At 40.2% G+C, this 14,773-nt stretch overlaps 1 protein-coding gene and 1 pseudogene across 3 annotated transcripts in view; one reads left to right on the forward strand and one right to left on the reverse strand.

The window, feature by feature from the left end:
- Ugt8 (UDP glycosyltransferase 8) overlaps window positions 1–14,773 on the reverse strand; it is a 72,026-nt gene that overhangs the window by 47,290 nt on the left and 9,963 nt on the right. Inside the window, exon 2 of one of the 3 annotated variants that reach the window (XM_052730623.1) lies at window positions 1,174–1,270. The exons of the other annotated variants lie outside the window; for them this stretch is intronic. The gene's annotated coding sequence lies outside the window, so the exon portion shown is untranslated. The remainder of the gene's footprint in view (window positions 1–1,173; window positions 1,271–14,773) is intronic. 3 annotated transcript variants of the gene reach the window in all.
- Window positions 1,297–2,884, forward strand: LOC128105453 (zinc finger and BTB domain-containing protein 7B-like; annotated as a pseudogene).

Consider the following 14,773-nt stretch of genomic DNA (forward strand, 5'->3'; position numbering starts at 1 on the left):
TCTTACTCTTCCTTATCTGAGTATATTATTTCAATCATTACTAAAAATTAAAAAGAAATAACATAAAATATTTTGCTTCAATGAACTTCTTATGTCCTAGAATAGCACTGTCCAGGAAACTATTCTGTGAGATGAAAAATGTGTATGCCTGTTTTTCTATTGGGCATTCTACTCACCAGTAACTACTGAGTAGTTTTATGAGGCTAGGAAGAGTGAGAACTAAAATCCAAATTGTATTAATAGTTCAGCTACAGGTAGCTAATGAGTACTGTCCTTAAAGAAAAAAATTAAAACTACTGACTCTATACATTGATTTAAAAATTACTATTTAGAAATATCAACATTCTCAAGGCAAAAACAACTTCTAGAAATGTCTACCATGCCTCCAATAAAAAACAGTGACTATGAGAAAACAAAATTATTTAAGCAACCATGTTTCTCTACTTAAATACAAAACAATTATGAAAAAATCACAGCAGCACCTAAACATAAGCACTGTAAGCATCACTGTGCAAATAAGAGGAAGGACCACAGCTAGCAACAAATGCTGAAATTCTCCTGGTTCACAGTCACCTGAGCACATCCACTGGACTATTACCTTCTGGTAGTTTATACAATATCTTATCCTAATACTCATCTGTGTTTTAGGAAGACTGTTATTAACAACTGTATAGGTGAAGGTGGACTGGAGGAGACAGTGGTACAAAGAGAAGAGGGAGAGGGATCGCAGCAGATGAAGGGAGACAGAAGGAAAAAAGGGAAAGGAAAAGGCTGGGAAAGGCTCAGGGAGCAAAGGAAGAGCTCAGAGGGAGGAGGTGAAAGGGATGGAGGGACCCACATGCTCCTTGCTGGAACTGGCTGTTGGAAGAGGTGTAGGCTTATGTCCTTATTGGGAGGAGGGAAGGGGTGGCTGGGGCGTGAAAAACGAGGAAGTGACAGAGGGTCTTGCTAAGGGGGGAGAAGAGTTTGAGGGTGGCAGGTGTGGGGGGAAGGAGGGGACAATGAGAGGAAAACAAGCAGGACAGGTGAGACAGGACAGGTGAGGCAGGCCCTGGAGAGGGAGAGCCAGGTGAATGTAAGGCTCTCCATGTCACAGGGGGTCGGGGCAGCAGGAGGAGGCAAATGGTGGTGGAGGAAGAGCCCTCCCCAAAGAGTGAGAGGTGAGCCACTGACCTCAGCCTTCTGACCAGAACCTGAGGAAAGCCACAAGCCCTGCACTGACAGGAAGTTTGGGCTTCTTCCCAAACTGTCACTCTGCAGCTCCAGAAAGCTGAAAGGAAAAGATGGAGAGCCCTGATGGGGAGTCCTGAGGATGTCCTGATTGGAATTTCATTCCCAGACCACACAGTGAGCTCCTGAGCTGCCTTAATGAGCAGATCCAGCTGGGCCATCTATGAGACCTCATCATCAGGACACAGGATCTTGAATACAGCTCCCATATAGTTGTGCTGGCTGCCTATAGCCACTACTTCCAGAAGATCTACATGATGGAGGTTGGGGGACTGCTTTGGTAACAGGGGTGGCAGGACAGCTACTGGAAGAGCAGGGGCCTGTGTGTGTCAGTGTGACCTGGACTTTGTAGGGCCTGAGGCCCTGGGTGCCCTGCTGGAATTTACCTACACAGCCACACTGACCACCAGCAGTGCCAACATACTGGCTGTACTCCAAGCTACCTGGCTACTAGAAATCCCGTGTCATTGTTGCCTGCATGGAAATTCTACAAAGTAGTGGGCTAGAAGCCACTAGCTCAGATGAGGATGACTGTGAGCAAGCCTGATGGTACCTGGAGGCTTTTGCCACTGCCACCACCACAGCCTCAACCTCAGATGTGCCCAACGTGAAGACAGCCCTCCACAGGAGCTCCTCCAACCACCACCACCAGCTTGACCTGTCGCCTGCCACAGCTGCAAGCCCTGAAAAGCTTTTCTTCAAACCAAGGGGGTCTGAGCAAAGCATCTGGTCCCTGATGCATCCACAGTACTCACCCATCCCTTGACTTACAAAGAAGGGGGAGCTGGTAGAGTAGGCAACAGTGGGAGCAGTGGGTTTAGGGACAGCTAGTCCTCCCACAGGTGATGCCTCACCTCCTGACTGGTACCAGAACTATGAGGTCTTTGAGAGTGAGGAAGAAGAGGAGGAGCTGGTATATCCTCCAGCCTATGAGCTAGCACAGATCAACAAGCCCCCAGTATCTATCGCCAGAGGGCTCAGATGAATATACCATTGATCCTGACCTGATGGCCAAGACAAGTTGGTGCATAAATGCCATTCACAAATGTCCAAAGAGTGCACAGTCTGTCACAAGATAATCCATAGGGCAGGCAAACTACCATGCCACATGAGAACCCACACTGGTGAGAAGGTCTTTGCCTGTGAGGTCTGAGGTATCTGCTTCACCAGGAACGACAAGCTGAAGATCCACAGGAGAGCGCCCCTACTCATGCCCACATTGCTCAGACGGCTTCCTGCAGAGCTAAGACCTCAAGAACCACATGTGCCTACACACTGTGGACCTGCCATATGAGTGCCACCTGTGCCACAAGGCTTTCGCCAAGGAAGACCACTTGCAGAACCATCTCAAAGCCAGAACTGCCTGGAGGGGTGTACCAAAAGGAGGATGATGTGCCTCTGAACTACCCACCACGCTCAACCACCATATCCACTTAAAAAGTGATGATGCAATATATTAGTAGGAAGGTCAGGTGCCCTGGGCCTCATCTTAGTATTTCAAGTGAATGGGGAGCCCAGGGCCGGGGGAACCTGAGGCTTAGTCCCAGACAGTGAGGACAATGTGGCCTCCACTCTCTCTACTTGTTTTTTCCCCACTCCCTGCCTTAGTCTGGGAAAGTATTTTCCCCCTCTCCACTCCCTTCATCTACCCCTGCACCACCCCACCACTACCACCACCACCACCACCCCGCCTTGGGTGTAAGAGACACTAAGAAATAATAATTTAAAATTCATTTAAAAAATGACTTTCTAGTTAGAAGTTTATTGACAAAACATGATGTGACACTAAACCTCTTCTCTATAAGCATTTACACATTTTCTGTTCCTCAAAACACTAGAGTAGGTATTGGTTGGTTCATACACTAGAACTGATGGTTCTAGACCACCGTCTGAGGATTTTAGATTAACTATGACCCACCAATTCCAATGTGTGACACATGACAGCACTTGGCATTTTATGTTGCAAAGAATAGTGATTTGTTTAACACTAGGTGAAACAACAATCACACCAGAGCAGGTTTGAATGGGGCTGTAAAGTAGTACTGTCAACTTCAGAAGCCACTCAAACAATACATACATTTATTCTAAAGGCACTTGAACATGCTCACTCCAGAAGCCCACATCCATAATTGAGCTTGTCTTATCCTTTCTCTGGCACCTACTAAACCTTGTGCTTAAATCATGTTAAAATTTCTTTCTGATAAATTCCAATTCTGCTTCAAACTGACTTGTCCTGAAATTATTTTCCATGGCACAGTCAAAAACCCCAGCCTCACCTGGATAAATATTTCTGAAGAGAACTCCTAAGGCAGTGAGACAGTGGAGAGCAGTTTCCCCAGCCAGTAGCCACACTGCTATTGACAATTAAGACGCCGGGCGGTGGTGGCGCACGCCTTTAATCCCAGCACTCGGGAGGCAGAGGCAGGCGGATCTCTGTGAGTTCGAGGCCAGCCTGGACTACCAAGTGAGTTCCAGGAAAGGCGCAAAGCTACACAGAGAAACCCTGTCTTGAAAAACCAAAAGAAAAAAAAAAAACGACAATTAAGAGTTTTTCCTTGAGTTTGGAGGTTCCATTTTTCTTCCTTAGGTAACCCCAATAATCACTGTTATAAACAACTAAGAGAACTACTGTTACACTCAATCACAATAGCACTAAATGCACTAAAGGAATTCTGTGATATGCTAGATGCTAAGGCATAAGAAGGTGACTGTGGCTTCTGTTCTCTTTTCAAGGGTAATGTCCTCTACTTCAACTTGGTTCATGGCCAAAAAGATGAAAGAGAACATTGCCAGCATCTAGTTTCAGTTCTCCTACAGGAGGAGATGGAGTAAAGCAGGGGCCTAGAAACCTCTAGTTAAAAAGCACTGACTCCTCCTCACTGGGGCACATAGGTACTGAAGCAGGATGAAAGGCTAACATTCTTGCCACAGTTTTGTCTCTCTCCTTTATTTTGGCTTAATGTGTTATCCTTGGGTCACTTTATTCCTGTATAAAATAAAGACTCCTCCAAAATAAAATGAGGGTAATTGTTGTCTAGGACTGACAGCCTCACCCTGGAATGGAACTAACCATCTGAAACCCCCTCAACCCCTCCAGCAAAGAATTCTGTCTAAGATTATCTTTCAAGACCTGATCAGAGATGATGTTAAGTAAGAACTTCCTCCTCTAAATCTAACGCACCGATAAGTTTCCTCAAGAAGGACTTAGGGTCATTTAACCCCTTTTTTAGTTCCTCTTCCCAACATGGCCATACTGAACTTATCTCTGCTTTTAATTTCTGTCTCTTTAACTGGTATATGGGGACTGGTGGCTGAGCCCAGGCTTCTGCCCTAAAAGCTCTGGTTACAGGAGGAGAAATGCTGTGTGCATAATTTTTGCCCTAATAGTCACTCGAACGTGCCTCATAGCTGGTGTGAGACTGTGGCAATTATTAACACTCCAGGCCATGCATTCCAAAGAATAGACCCAGAAAGTTGTAGCCACAAAGGTGCTTCGAGCCAGAAATGCCATTCCTCCATGTTTATGCCAGATTACTGTTTATGAGCAGCTAAACTACCTGATCTAAGCCACTGTACCATCTCTGTCTATAGCACCAGGGTGATGAATCATCATGGTCTTCCCAGGATTGAGGGATCCCAAGGGATGGGCATTTCAATACTACAAATGCGAAATTCCTGAGCAAATCACGCAAGTGGCTCACCTCATAGCTTTGACCTTATAGTTCCTTTTTCTGCCCTTGAGACTTGAAAGCATTACTTCACTTACACTAAGACAGTTGCTTCTACTTTATGAAACAAGTCTGAAAAGGTAAAAACCTAACAAAAGCTAACACCTAGGAAATTAATCCACTTTATCCCACTATATAATGAAAGGTCAAAAGTTCACACACATACATTCATGCACCCTATTTAGACACAGACACAAAGACACACACACACATGGTCAAACGCAGCTCTACTTCTATGGCTACTACTTTCACATAAAAGCAATACCTGGTGTCCTAAAGTAAATTATGACTAGAAGTTTACACTGAAAGTAAAAATCCTTTCATAGACTAGGAGAATTCTCAGCTGGGGGTTGGAAGAGAACATACCATTTAGAAAAGTATGGTCCCCTGTTTTCAGTTACCTTTCAGTTTTCTTTCCCACCTTAAAGAAAAAGAGGTGGGGAAGGGAGGGAGATCTGGAGACAGTTCAGTGGTTAAGTGCACTGCTTGAACTTCCAAAGGACCCAGGTTTGATTCCTAGCCCCCACATGGCAGCTCACAACCATCTGCAACTCTGGTTCCAGGGAATCTGACACCCTCTTCTAACTTTCTATACCCCATGCATGCATGCATACATGTGGTGCATAGACAAAGATGCAGGCAAAACAGCCATACACACAAAAATCACATAAAACTAAAATGATAATGTGTGCCCAGTACCGTGAACTAATTGGACTATCATCCACTAACAAAATTCAGGATAACCATTAGAAGTTAGTGACTAGATAAGGAGATTTTCAAAATCTACCACTTTACTAAGTTTTTGGTTTTGATTTACTCAGAAAACAAAACAACAACACAAAAACATTTCTATGTTTGTTTGCACAAAATTTTCAGGTTTGCACATAATCTAATGTATGCAGTTTACCTACAGATATGAGACAAAAATTCTGAATGAAAAGGAAGAATGTAGTCTATTTTACAAATTTTGGTTTTTTTTGTTTTTTTTTTGTTTTGTTTTGTTTTGTTTTTTGTTTTTTGAGACAGGGTTTCTCGTGTAGTTTTGGTGCCTGTCCTGGATCTCGCCCTGTAGACCAGACTGGCCTCGAACTCACAGAGATCCACTTGGCTCTGCCTCCCCAGTGCTGGGATTAAAGGAGTGCGCCACCACGGTCTGGCCTATTTTACAAATTTAAGTCTCCCCCATCAGAAGTTTCTAGTCAAAATTTCTAACACAATCACTTTTAAAAGAAAAAAAAATACCTGTGACTAACAACTAATTTGAAAAGTCATGGTGAAAATATTATATTCATATGGTATTATTGCTTATACTAACATATTCCATTATAGGAAGTGAGACTGATATAGCTGTTTGGGAGTACTACAAACAGGCAGATCTTGCTTATAAATGAAATACAAAAAGATATTAACCATTAGCAATACCCTCAAAAAAAGGTCATAAGGAATGCAGAATGGCTGATGCTTTTGTAACATCCCAAGCTAGGCGCACTCACACTCCTCACTCTAATCAGCCACAGTTATCCTCTTCCTAACATCTGCAGTACAGGTGGCAAAGCTGTAATGAGAAACTCAACCCTTCTCCTTTATCAGTACTAGCTGGCCCCTGTCCACATAAGAGTTTCTCCTCAACCATCAAGTGGAAGGAAAAACAAAAGCAAGGCTAGAGAGAAGACACAAAATTAGATATCAACAAACACTGCACTTGGGACCCCAAACCCATTTATGCCTAATCATGATAAACTTAGCTATTTAAAACTTCAAAGTTGGATTTGATAGTTTGTAACACTAGCATTCAGGAGGCTGAGGTAGGGGGATCACTATGAACTCCTAGCTAGCCTAGGTACAGAATGAGACCCTGTCTCAAAATGAAAATGATGATGAGTATAGTAATAAATATAATTTTATAGCCTAAGAAATAATAAAACACAAAATTTAATCATCTAAATGAAATGATCTTCAAATTTTAGGACCCAAAAGACTCACTTCAAACGTTAAGCAAAAATGCAGATTCCAAGGTCTCCAGCAAACAGTCGGTGACTTGGGTAGAAAAGAATGTGTATTTTAAAAAAGCAGCTGAAGATTTCTTTGTCATTCACCACCACTCTAACTTGGTAAGAATCTAGCACTTAACACTTCAGTGCAGAGTAATACAAGTGATACACTGAAGAAACTATAGGTGTAAACTAGCAAGACCTGAGGTAAAGCATATCTCTTTGGAGAATTCAGAAAAGCACACTGTACCACCTCGATCCTTAGGAACACAGAAGAAGCAGCTGAACAATCTCAAAACATTTACAAGCTTCTTCTTGCTAAGATTACCTACCACTTCCACGAGTACATGAATAAAGCTTTTAGGACTAAGCCTGTAGTGAACATGCGGCCATCCTGTTCACTGTCATTCCTTTTAGGACTGGGTTTTCCCTCTCATCTAATTAATTCTGAGTTAATTTATGTTGTTAGTGCATTACTAAAATGGAATTTCCTAGTAAAATATATCAAGATCAACTTAGAAATATAACTAAAATAGTTGCCGAAGAATAATTAAGATTTTGGCTTGGAAGTATATTTAAGAATCCAAGATCTCTTTTTCAGTTAGCTCATTTCTGAAGTATGGAAATTTTAAATGACTTATAATGAAATAAAAAAGTAAGAGAAAGCACGATCCATAAATCTGTCATTAGTAATCTTTGTAAATGAAGCCAAATATTTAATTTCTTTGAGACTAATTATCTAACCTGCCAAATGAGACTATCAAATTGGAAGGACTTGAACATCCTATTATAAAACCTGCTCAAAACTATATTTAAGAACAAGTTTAGAAAGGAAAATAACTTACTGGGGAAGGGGCATGGAAAAGAGGAAAGGAGGTAAAAACGCTAAGTTTAAGGAGATTGAGGTGGTATGCTCATAAAAAAGTATGATCAAATCAATGGAGTACTAAATTTAAAAATAAGAAATGGGTCGGGCGGTGGTGGCGCATGCCTTTAATCCCAGCACACGGGAGGCAGAGCCAGGCGGATCTCTGTGAGTTCGAGGCCAGCCTGGTCTCTAAAGCGAGTTCCAGGAAAGGTGCAAAGCTACACAGAGAAACCCTGTCTCAAAAAACCAAAAAAAGAAATGAATTCAAGTTGATTTCCAAATTAGGTTCCAGAGACTCTTCAATTGACACAAACTTCATCGCACATGTTAAAATATAAATTAGGCTTTGACAGATCAGGAGTGAGAATCCCCAATTTGTTTATTTCTGAAACAAGCTCCCTAGGGACATGGGACTGCTGGTATTCATATAAAGTAACTGTCCACATAGGTCAAGATTTAGCCAACACTCTAACAGTCCTAAAATAGTCAAGACAAGATCATGGTCAAGCAGTCAGCAATGCAAACCTGCAAGGAAGCAGATTACTTTTCAATCACAAATATGCAAACGACAATGTGCTTAAAATAATTTGAGTACCTAATGGACTTCATATGTAATGTTTTAATTGACTTGATAAGGAGCCAATCTTTAAGCACAAGGCTACAGTTTAGCTCTAAAACATCTCTAGCTTTTAAAACCTAAAGATGCTTTAAAACTTCATTGTTGCCACAATCAAGAGATCAGGCCCAGGCTTTTTGTTTGTTTTTTGTTTTGTTTTGTTGGTCTTTAGTTTTTTGTTTTTTTTCTAGACAAGATTTCTCTGTGTAACAGCCCTGGCTGTCCTGGGTCTCATTTTGTAGACCAGACTAGCCTTGAACTCATAGAGATCTGCCTGCCTCTGCCTACAGAGTGCTGGGATTAAAGGCATGTGTCACCATACCCAGCTGAGGTCAAGTTTTAACATTTTTGTTCCACAATTGCTATCCAGGTGATAACATTGAGAACTACTATACTACCCCAAATGGGTAACTATGAGACAGCATCAGAGCAAAGTCTAAAAAAGTGACAATCAATTGTCTCAATTTTTAGATGAATTAATGAGTATGTATGTATTAACTGAACTAAGAATACCTGACTTCATCTACACAGCCAATTAGTTACTGAAATCACTATATCATGAGTTTAAGTTATAAAATTATTCAAGGAACTGTTGATCAAAAAAATCTTAAAACCTAAGCCAAGTTGTTCATCCTCAAAATGATCACAAATTTTCACCATATGATAATATGAACCAACTAGGCATCTAGTATCACAGACTAATGAGCCTCAAAAGTAGCAAGCATCAAAAGCAAATGGGGGGTTTATGCAAACAGACTGCTGGGTGTGCCCTCACAAGGTAGATCTGAGATGAGCCACAGAATCTGGTATTTTAGCGAATTCACAGATGATGCCGAAATTACTGACTCAAGAGCCATTTTCTGAGAATCAATGATAGTGATAAAAATGTACAGTTGAAAAACAATGTTCCTTTTTATTAAAGAAAATGGTATGATTAAATCATTTTGGTGTTTATCACATCCTAGTTATAAAATCCATACACACACACACACACTCCTAAAAGACTTAGGTTTCTTTTTCTATAATTCTGCCAAGACTTGACCAGCTTGGAACTAATTATCTCCATGCCTCTGCATCATTTGATCAGCATCCAGAAAATACAGAAATTCTTTGTTTTGACTCTGACTTCATCCTTATACAAACAGAAGAGATCCTAAGTTATCTAACTGAGATTTTCTAAGGTTTAAACTTCTGACAAACGTTTATTTTTTTAAACCATGTTTTATGTTTTAAAATACTGTGCTATAACACTTTACAACTCTTTTATTGAGATTTTGTTGATATACAATCAGATGCATAAAAGTCATTGTTTATTAATAAAGGAGCATCAGAGAAATTCACTGTGTCTTATGAAGAACCTATCCAAGTCTTTGTCCCCTGAGGATTAATATAACTTTGCTGTTTTTCAATCTAATAGTCCATATGATTATTGTTTTGAGACAGGTTTTCACACATTAGCCCAGTCTAGCCTGGAACTCTATATATTTATAACTCTTTATTTATTGTACTGGAATACAGCATTTAAATCTGAAAGAAATCTAGGCTAAATTTTGATCTCCCACAATGCAACTCTATTCAATTAGCAATTAATTAGAATTCTTAATGTTACAGAAATGTATTGGAATGCATGGGACTTTCCTCTACTTGTTAAAAATATCCTTTATTTGATATCACTAAATAGGTTTGTGGATGAGCTATAATAGCATTATTGAAAGTCACAAACTAAACATTCATATAATGTCTCAAACATGTTTTTGAGTTTTAAAAAAAGTATAGTCCAGCCAAATATTAACCTAAAAACACAATTCTATGTATTTCTGTATCCTGTGGAAGTCTTCACTAGTAAACTAATAATAGACTTGTCTATTGCCACAAAATTCAGGCACAAGCACCATGAGAAGCTCTTTGCAGACTATTAGATTAAAAAACAGCAAACTTATGAGTCCCCCGGGACCAAAGACTTGGGTAGGTTCTTCACGAGGCACAGTGCATCTCTCTGATGCTCCTTTACTAACAGAGGAAAATGTCATTTTGTGTCTTTTATGCATCTCGGATTATACTAATATATCCACAATGAACAAATGTCAAGCAGTCTTTTGTAAATCACTGCTGTCATTACTGGTTTTGCAAAACTAATATAAATATACTTAAACACAGTAATTAATATATTTTATGTAAAGTAATACAAAATACAATTAAAAGTATTTTCATCTAAAAAACAATTGGAGTCCTAATTTAAGTACTAAATATAACTGAGTTCAAATCCTTTCCTTTGACAAAGGGACAATGCCTCTAATGAGCTAGTCATTGGCAAAGTCAACACTATCACTCAGGTTTCCTGATCCTCTCTAGTATATCATGACCGAAACAGTAAAGACTTTCCAAAGTTGTCATTACAACATATCAGATAGCAGGTCAATTATTTTCTTGAATTCTTGGATACACAAATCAAAACAGCAGAAAAGCCTTAGTACTAAACTTAAACCTTTATACTGAAAAGCCCTTTAATACTTATACTATTAAAAAAAAAAAACTATAATACTTTTCATTCCAAGGTAGATTTCTACCATGCACCTGGCTGCTTGTTGAATAGGTGGCTGGATTACCTCTTAAATTTCTCAGATCACAAAGAAATTAACATTCCTAGTTCACAAAGATTCACCTTTGGTGAAGACACTAGGAGTTATAATAGGAACAGGGTTGCATTTGCCTAAAATCCTTCCTATATACATATATGTATATGGAGAGAGAAAGAGAGAGAGATTAGTGAAGGAATTTTAGTATTTATATATTTTAGTATTTTCATATGTATATATAAAATATATATATGTAAATCATAAAGTGGTCAGGGTCCATAAAGGCTGCATTAACTACTATAAAGGTCTCAGACCATGTTCTTAGCCCTACCACCCACCTGTAAACCCATCAGTAGGATCTGGCATAAGGACTCTTGAAGAAAGAGAAGAACTTTATCTCCAAAAGGACACACAGGGTAAGGAGCAAGGATATCCAGAAGAGCTTGTGTCTATGTTTTGTACACAGTTTAAAACATTGGAACAACATTGCAAAGTGCGCTTATTTAAAAGATAACTGTTCTAAGTAATACATAGCCCTCAATGCCTTTACTGGCACACGACACTTTTGTTGTTTAAAACCACTTAGTTCAATTACTATTGCCTATATGTGCTCAGGTGTGCAGCTATCCACTGGGGCATAAGCAACCTACCAATGGCCACTCCCCTTCCCCAAAGAAAAATTACTCCCTACACAAGAGCCATCAACTTCCAAGAGCTCTTCAGCTATGGTCTATGGTAGCCCCTCCTTCATCCATTGTGGGATTTTGTCTGGCTTTATGTTGAGCAGGTCTTACATTGGTAACTACAGCTGCCGTAAGTTCGTATGTGTCACAGACATATCATGACCTGAGGAAATCTCTCAGCATTCTTTCCCATTCTCTACCTCTGCTGGCTTCCCTCTTCCATCCTGTTCCCTGAGCCTTATGGGTGAGAAATTAATATAGATACCCCAGCCATGGCTGAGCATTTGCAGTCATTATTCTCAGCACTTTGAACAGTTATGGCTCTCTGCATTAACCATGACCCATTGCATTAAGAAGCTTCTCTGCCCAAGGTTGAGAAGGGCACAAATTTATGAACATAAAGTATTTAGAAAGCAGTGCAACAAAATCACCATTTATCAAAACAATAGTAAGTTCCCCCTGGGTCTTATAACCTCCCTAACTATAGGTCTTAACTACATTTACAGTAACAAGCATGAATTCCCTCCCGTGGAACTGGCCTCAAATCCAATCAAGAGAGCTCTTGGTTAACCCAGATGCCAGGCTTCCCACTACTGTTATCAGTGCCCACATCTCCCTTTGCAGGTTGCTGCAGGGGCCAGTATGGAACTACTGATGTCTTTTCTTAGGAGCCTGCACAGTACCTTCTAGAACTACAGAAGCTGTGGGGCATACATAGGCTACAAAGAGGGTGCCGAAAGCAATTTAGATAAACAGAGCTTAAGCTTTAAGCAGTTTGTGCAGACAGTGGATACAAATGGTACCAGAGGAAGTTAGTTTAAGCTGTTTGTACAGAGAATAGATACAAAGGATGGCTAAAAGGAAGTTAGCTTGGGTTGTTTGTATGGAGATTAAAGACAAATAGTGAGAGAGGAAGTTAGCTCAAGTTATTTATGCTAAAAACAGGAGATGATGTCAGGGCATAAACAACTTGTAAATAGGGTGATCTTTAAAATGATTGGTTGGTTCCTTCACCCCCTCCTAGGTTTCTGAGGTTTTCTGGTATAAAAGAGGCTTACTGTCTCTCAATAAATGAGTTCTTGCTTGAGTTAACTCCCCGCTGCGTCTGATTGTCTCCGGGTAAGAGGGAGGCTGGGGAAAGGGCGAGCAGCACTGCACTTGCCTTTCCTCAGTTCCAGGCCACCTCTTCACAGGTGACCTAAGTTCCTGGTGGGGCAGATCCCCACAAGAAGCTACACTGGAGGAAGAGCTTCCTAGTCACTTCCAGCTTGATTTCTCTATGTCCTGTAATCATACTATGTTGTGTCTTTAGCAATAGGGTCCTGTCATCTATCTATAGTAGGCAACTACGAACAATGGCAATAACCTAGATTGTTTTGAGTTCCCATGGGAATTTCCTGATTTGTAGTCAGGTAATGTGTATAGATTTTAATAGTCTTCATATTTCATGCTTTTCTTCTTTTTTATTCCTGGGCTAAAATATATTAAAATTTGTCTCAATCTTAAACTATATCCTTAATCTCATCCCTTCTACTACTCTGCCCAGAAAGAGATGGAAGGGGAGTCATTTTGAACAAGAATTTTGGTAATTACCAAGGGAGAAGCTTAGAATAAAGGAAGAGGAGGAAAAAACAAAAACACCCCACCTGGGTAGCATTTTCAACATCTGCAGCTATCGTAAAACGTCCAGGTGAGGGAATTAAAAGGCATCCAACTCTTCTTTCTAGCATATGTAACCCACCCCCAACTACTATTTCACGACATTGGGCACACTCACGATCAAACATAAATCTGAAACAAACACTAAGTACAATTAATTACTGCTACGGCTATTTCTTGTATTAGTCTCACTCAGAATTACTTGGGAATACACTTGTATCTATTAGATAAAATATTAGGTATATTTAAAAGTAAATACTCCTACATGAATGTGATCTTTAAAGAATTCTGCAACATGACTTTTCTATGGATCAAACCTTCCTACTGTGGCTGACTATGTGGAATAGAGGTCTTGGTAACCCTTATGGTTTCTACACAGACAATCCCAAAATCCAAAAAGAAACATTTCATGTTTGAATAATCAAGCTTGAGAGAAAACAGCAAAAGTATCAACATTATGTACAGAAACCTAGGAAAATTCTCTACTTACACTACCTTGTGAGGAGCTAAAAATAACATTTAATGATGTTTGAATATCGTTATCTTTGGTGAGACCTGTTTATCCAAGGTGGTATATGGATGTGTTCTCTCCTTAGAGGGAGAAGGTAGACAGAAGTAAATGTTAAACTCACATCAATATATGCAAAGGCTAAAGCCAAAGAAAAGTTTAGAGATACAAGGAAACAATAATCTGAGGTGTGTCTTGAATGTCAAAAGCTGGGTAGGTGAATATCTGAAATGAGAGAGTAAAGACTGGGGATGTAGCTCAGTGGTGGAACTCTTGTCGGGCACAAAAACGAAGTCCTTGGCTATACCCCCAAAATCTCTCTCTGTGTCTCTCTTCCTCTCTCTACTAACCCATTTTCTCCACTAACCCATTCTCCTTACTTCATTTATCTCCTTGTTATCCACCTCTCCATAGAAAGCTAGGGCACTTTAGAACTGAAATGGCCTGAAGCAAGGGATACATGCTGTCTCCTTATTGGGTATAAGACTAGTAAGGGTATTCAGGGTGCAGCTAGACAATGCGTAGGCATGAAGGTTGGCTAAAGACGTGGTGTTTTCAGATAAGGGGCACAGTTAAATGGCCCCTAAAGAAGATGAAGGGTGAGCAGCAAGTAAGCAGTGATGCAAAGAGATCCAAGGCAAAGGTGAGAGACAGTAATAATGTTAAGGTTGAGAGTGAGAAGACTACACAGAGACAGCAGAAGGTGAATGAGAGTTCTAAGCAGTGTGAAGGGAGGGCTTTATTAAGAGAATAAGCACAGAAGAGTAGGCCAGACTAAATAAGCAAGACAAAAGAAGGGTAAGCTCAGAGGTAACCCCAAGGTCTGTCACTTGGCTGATGCAGACAGGGGTGCCAGACATAGTTTGCAAGTTGAGTTTGAACTCTTAAGCCTTCGAGATATTACATTAAAAATG

Source organism: Peromyscus californicus, unplaced genomic scaffold (genome assembly GCF_007827085.1).
Source record: "Peromyscus californicus insignis strain IS unplaced genomic scaffold, ASM782708v3 Scaffold_9__1_contigs__length_137607984, whole genome shotgun sequence".
Taxonomy (NCBI): Eukaryota; Metazoa; Chordata; class Mammalia; order Rodentia; family Cricetidae; genus Peromyscus; species Peromyscus californicus.